Source organism: Solanum dulcamara, chromosome 10 (genome assembly GCF_947179165.1).
Source record: "Solanum dulcamara chromosome 10, daSolDulc1.2, whole genome shotgun sequence".
In the NCBI taxonomy this organism is placed as follows: Eukaryota; Viridiplantae; Streptophyta; class Magnoliopsida; order Solanales; family Solanaceae; genus Solanum; species Solanum dulcamara.
Window position 1 is genome coordinate 59,316,429 of NC_077246.1, and position 6,171 is coordinate 59,322,599.

General features: G+C 33.3%; 1 pseudogene; it reads right to left on the bottom strand.

Annotated features, from left to right (window-relative positions):
- Positions 1 to 1,043: 1,043 nt before the first annotated feature.
- On the bottom strand, positions 1,044 to 3,377 carry LOC129869831 (isoleucine N-monooxygenase 1-like; annotated as a pseudogene).
- Positions 3,378 to 6,171: the final 2,794 nt, after the last annotated feature.

The following is a 6,171-nucleotide window of genomic DNA, read 5'->3' on the forward strand; positions in this document are numbered from 1 at the left end:
TCTTATATAAGAGTTCTCCTACTTAAGGTGTATAGTGGGTGCCCACACGGCCCGATGGGTTGGGTCGTGACAAATTTTATGAATTATTTGGTATAATTATTGTATGTTGTTTGAAGATTTAAGAGTAATTTCAGACTAATTTATTCATGTTAATTTTAACCCAAATTTCTGAACTGAATTTGGTAACATCACAGTTATTAAGTGCTGAGAGATGGTCCACGGGACTGAACGATCGAGATTATGCTTAAAATAAATGAGCTTAATAGCTTCCAAAGTTTCTCTAAAAATGACAAATCCATTTGTATTCTTAAACACTCCCCACTATAGAATTTTTTTTTTAAGTTATTTCAACAAAATTTATCTTTGCCAAATTTCTTAAGTTACATGGATTAATCAAGGGACAAATTTAGTAGGACATAGTAAAATGAAGGTACTATTTTATGATAAATCAAAGTTAGGTCTTTATAAATTTTATATAGTAGTAGGGACCAACGTGCATCTCATGTTCCCAAAAATAGTAGAGGAAAAAAGAGGCATAGAGAAAATCTACACAAAGCAGTAAAGTGAAAACAGAAACATCAAGGTGGTTGCTTCATTCTCTTCAACTCTTTCCTTCTAAATCGCTCCCCTTAAAGTATGTAAGAGTGTGAGAACCTCTAAAAAGTACACTTACTAAAAACGTGTTTGGTAAGAATAGAAGAATAATATTTTTCAATTTTCTCATGTTTGGTTGATTTAAATATTTTAAAAAATATTTTAATAATGGACTTACTTTCCTCTAATATTTTTAAAAGAAAGACTCCCTTGCTTAATGTAAGGAAAAGAAATTCAAAACTTTCTTTAAATAAGAGAAATATTTTCTAGGAAAATATGAAAATATTTTCCATCATACCAAAAAAACCCTAAAAGAACAAAAAGAATAAGAAAAAGAAACTTATTATCTAGAAGTACTTATTTCTTTACATAATAATAAGAAGCAATAGATCAACTTTCGGCCAACCCATACAATTCGACCTGCCCGTGGGCCATCCCTATTTGTACCTTTAACTCATATTGCATAACGTTGTGTGTGAAGGATACATGATCTTAGCCAATCTTGATTTTTCCTTAGAAAGAAGTGGTAAGGTATAAAAATGATCAGTCCTAGATGACTCAATTAAATCATTGCATAGTGAATTTGGTGGTAAACTCCAAGTAAACCATTGAAGAAGCGTAGCAAGTAACATTGTAGTAATTGTTGAACCAAGTGTCACACCTGGACAACCTCGTCTTCCAATACTAAATGACAACAAATGTAACTTTGAATCAGTGAGAACTACTTCACCTCCATCTTCCTTTTTAAGGTGGCGCTCCGGCTTGGACTTCAATGGATCCTCCCAAACTCTAGCATTGCGGCCAAGTCCAAGACGACTTCATAGTATTACACTCCCTTTAGGTATCAAGTATTTTTCACCAACAATGGTTATCGGAGACAGACACATGAGGAGCATTAAAAGGCAATATAGGGTGGAGCCAAAATGCCTCTTTTATGAAAGCTTTGGCATAATTTAGCCTTGGCAAATCTAATTCTTGAACTAATCTACTGATCCCAACAATAGTGTTGAGTTCTTCTATGGCCCTTTGCATTAACTTTGGTTGGTTTAACATTTCTGTAAGTGTGCATTCAACTGCATTTGAGTCATTATCCACTACTACCAACATGATTTCCTGAACATTATTTGTTTGTAACCAATCATGTAATATCAACACTCTCTGATGAGATAAGCATTAATTTAGGTTTAAATATTATTTTTTGATTTAATATATAATGTAGGTAGAAGGGAATGAGAATGTACTAGTTTGTCTAGAAATATAGATAGTCTATTTATGAATTTGAATTGTAACTCATTGTCTATTTGACCAAGCTTTTGGAAACCAAGAGTGCTTATATTAGAGAGTTGAGGTGTTTGGTAAAACATTTTTAAAAAATAGGTGTTGCTGAATAATAAAAGAAATTATTTTTCAGAAGATGATTTTTCTTTCTCGAAAGCACTTTTAAAACCTTGTTCAAGTACAAATTATTGTACTAATTAATATTGATAAAAACTCTTTTTAAAATTAATTAGTCAAATACAAATTATTGTACTAATTAATATTGATAAAAACTCTTTTTAAAATTAATTAGTCAAATACAAATTGCTATCCTCCAAAAAATATTTTTTCTAGAAGTACTTTGACTAAAAACACTTTTTAAAATAAACAAATTTTGAAGTTTGGCTAAATAGACTATCAATCATAAATGGCATAGGTGATCACACACCATAACACAACTTTGTTCATATGTTTCAATATCTACTTACAAACACTTGTTCCTTGATCTCTTTAACATTCATTAATGGATTTCTATTGGTATCTTTGAGCATGATAAGAACATCAAGGATATCTTCTTCCAAAGTTTTATTGCCATCTTTCCATATTTAAATCCTCTTATCAACTTCAGTATCAATGTGTTTTGTTGCTATGGCATAGGCTTTCTTGATAATTGCCTTGTGACCAGACAAATCAAACACACTTAATCATGGTAAATAGTTTGATATACCAAAGGCATAGGCTTTCTTGATAATTGCCTTGTGACCATACAAATCAAACACACTTAACCATGGTAAGTAGTTTGATATACCAAAAGAATGAAAATATTCAAGAAGTGTAAAAAGTGCACCAACTTGCTCCTCATCTTTTATAATTCCAAAAAATGATCTCTTGCTGAAAATCATATTCCTAATTACATTACGACAATTGTATCTTGTCACTTTCCTCATGTTAATAACAAGTTTGTCGTTGCATTGATTGTAAATGAATCGATGAAGATGGTCAGCTTATTCATCCCTTTTACGATGAAGCCATTGAAATGATGTTGGTGATAGCACATGGGAAGCAAGAATTTTCCTCATTTTCATCCATTGATCACCTATGGGGAGAAAAAGTGAGGTCTAGTAGCCATTGCTAACGAGGCCTGCGGACATGCAAATATGCCTAGATGAGAAAACAGAGTCCTGAATCTTCAACAACTTGCAAGCAAGTTTAGGAGAAGTTACAAAAATGACTTGGACAGTACCGAGATAAATGCAAGTGATTTCAGTATCCATTTCCCCCATAATTTGGTGTATTCAATGAAATGCTTCTGAATTATTTTTCATGAGGATTTGAGGAAGATTGCCAATTATAGGCCATGATTTTGGTCTCGGAGGGAAGTGTTTAATGTTTCTTATAGTTCTATTCCATTTGCTACGAATATTAAAAATGAAGATTGTCAATACAGTAGAAATGAAGATTCTCCATAGAATAGTACTATTATTGAATTTTGATAAAGTGGAGAGGAAGTAATTGGAGATTAGCATATGAAGAAGGTTTGAAATTCTCATCATATTTTCCTTGTGATTGCTAAATTGCATATTTTCCATTATTTATAGGATCAGTATAAACATGGAAGTTAAGGTAGGGTCAACGAAGTAGTACAATGTGCAAAAAACCATTTCTCATAATTTTTAAAGAACTATAAATTGAAGGTTGTGCATGCACCATCCTGGTTATTATTCTTGTTCCACTTATTAATAACCCCTAAAGATCGAATCTTTACCATAACAACATGTCCAGTGTAATTACAAATAGAATTTAAGCAGGATGGTGTATGCACAATCTTACCCCTACCATTTGAAGGAAAAGATACCATGTCAGCTTAAATAAATCATATCTAAATCAATATCTTTAAAGGTTAAATCTTTAAATTTTGAATCCATCTCTATCAGAAATCCAATAATAATAATAGACATAATACATAAATATGCTCTTTAACTTGGGCTCATTTAACATTTATGCCCTCCAATTTTAGGTGTGCACAAATAGATACTTAAACTTGTATAAAATTGAACAAGTATACACACATATCCTTAGTGGGACAATACACGTAGGATGCCCTGTAAGACATAAAATTTCCATGTAGGATATCATGTAGGATGAATGTGTCTATTTGTTCATGTTTTGGTTAGTTGAAGTGCCTACTTATTCATTAGTAAAGTTAAAGGTCATAGTTGCCAGTTGAAGCCAAATTAAGGGTCATATTTATGTATTAGGAAATAATAATAAAAGAAGTAGTTATTTTCCTTAAAAGTCATCTATATACCTATAGCTAATGCATTGTGAAAGTAGATGTTTTAATTTTGTCACAACCCCGACCCTCCAAGACTGGCACCCATAATAACTCTCTAGAGGAAGAACCATCTTTATAGCCCAACTTATCAACTTAGGAGATAATAAATAGAGACCTGTGGAAGCAGGAATAAACTAGAAATAATATTGAGTTCTTATAAATTCAGTCAAAATTGTTAATAACAACGAAATGCGGAAGAAACAAACCCTAGAAACTGAAAATCGTCTGTACCAAAACTCTAACTAGTGTCATTATAAGAAAAAGGGATCACTTCCCAAAATAGAAGTCAAAATACTAAAACAGTGTCTAGAATCTTAGTCTTGAAAAAGGGGAAAGAATAGAGAAGAGTCCAGGGTAGCTTGAAACAAACAGCTCACCCTTGAACTCTGAATAAGCTTCTACTCTCCTAACCGAGGTCTCTCCACAGTCATCTGAATATGCCCTGTACTCAATAAAAAGGCAGAGCAAGAGTAGTATCAATACACAAAAATAATGGTGTACTGATAAAATAACTCGGTTAGCTGATAAGCGGATCATAGACAAGTAAATCCAACATGATAGGCATATACATACACAAAATAAGTTAACAACATCTCATCATCACAACTCAAAGTCTTCCATATGTTATAACTTCACACAAGGCTCTTCTCAAGGGACCTACAAATATCAACCTTGTGTCGGAATGTGACACTCGATCCAAGTATGTGTTGGAACATGAAAGTTGATCCAAATACGTGTGGGAATGTTACACCTAATCCAAATTGAGTGTCGGAATATGACACCCGAACCCAAGATATCACAATTATAAGAACATTCAAGTTTTACAATATTTATACCACCAAGAATAGGTTCATCACATTAACGAGACAGCAAGTGATCATTTCACACATAATCTATCATGTTTCCCTATTCATATATATATACATGCATATAATGAAGCAATTTAACAAGTATATGAAAAACATACGGGAAAAAAGTCCATCACCTACCTCAAATTCAATCTTTTAGAACCTTATAACACAATTTTATTTCCTAGGCCAAACCCATGATCCTAACCTTACCCTAGGGTTATTTTCCACCATAGGTTTTCTATCCAAGCCCTCTCCCAATGATTATCACCCGTACTTCTAGTTCCTAAGAATTAAAGTATGAATCTAAGGAGCAAAAACCTTACCTTCGGTGTGGAAATCCATGAAAAATCAATTTAAATTGCCCTAGATCACTTCTTGGGTTTTTAGAAACTGAACTTGCAGAAAAAGACCATTTCTGGCCTTTTTCATGACATAAGTCGTGCCTAGCAGGACAGATCCCGCTCTGGCAGGATATGCGGAAATAAAGAGATCGTAATTTGTGCTTCAAGCCCCTATTTTACAATACACATTCTTTCAAAGACATATTAAACTATACATCTCACACAAACTTTGATTTTGAGAGTTTTACTCGGCCAATTGCGATTCCACGAAGCCGTAAATGCTCTGTATCATCTTATATATCATCCTGTATAATCAAATTATAAATTTGACCTCCTATAAGTCATGTGATCACCTTATACTTCATCTGCCTCAGAACTCATTCAAGTCTGGCCTAGGCTCAAATTTTTTGAAGTTACTACCCGAAGTTTTCTAGCACAAAATCCTTCCCTATTGGCCTATCCCTAACGACGGAAGTAGGTCGTTACACTAGATACCAATTTACCCATCACTCTTCCCTGAGTGACTAACTAGGGAAAACAGAGTTAAAGTAAAGATAGAGTAGTGCCTGTTTCATTGAATAGTTGAGGATACTTGTCTCGCATGTATTTATCAATCTCCCAAGTAAATTCCTCTACCGAATGATGTTTCCATTGCACCTTAAACGTATTGATCTCCTTACTCCTTAATTTTTGGATGGCATGATCAAGAATGACAACTGGATTTTCTTCATACAGAAGTTCCTTGTCTAACTACACTGAGTCCCATTTGATGATGTAGTCTCCATCCCATAGT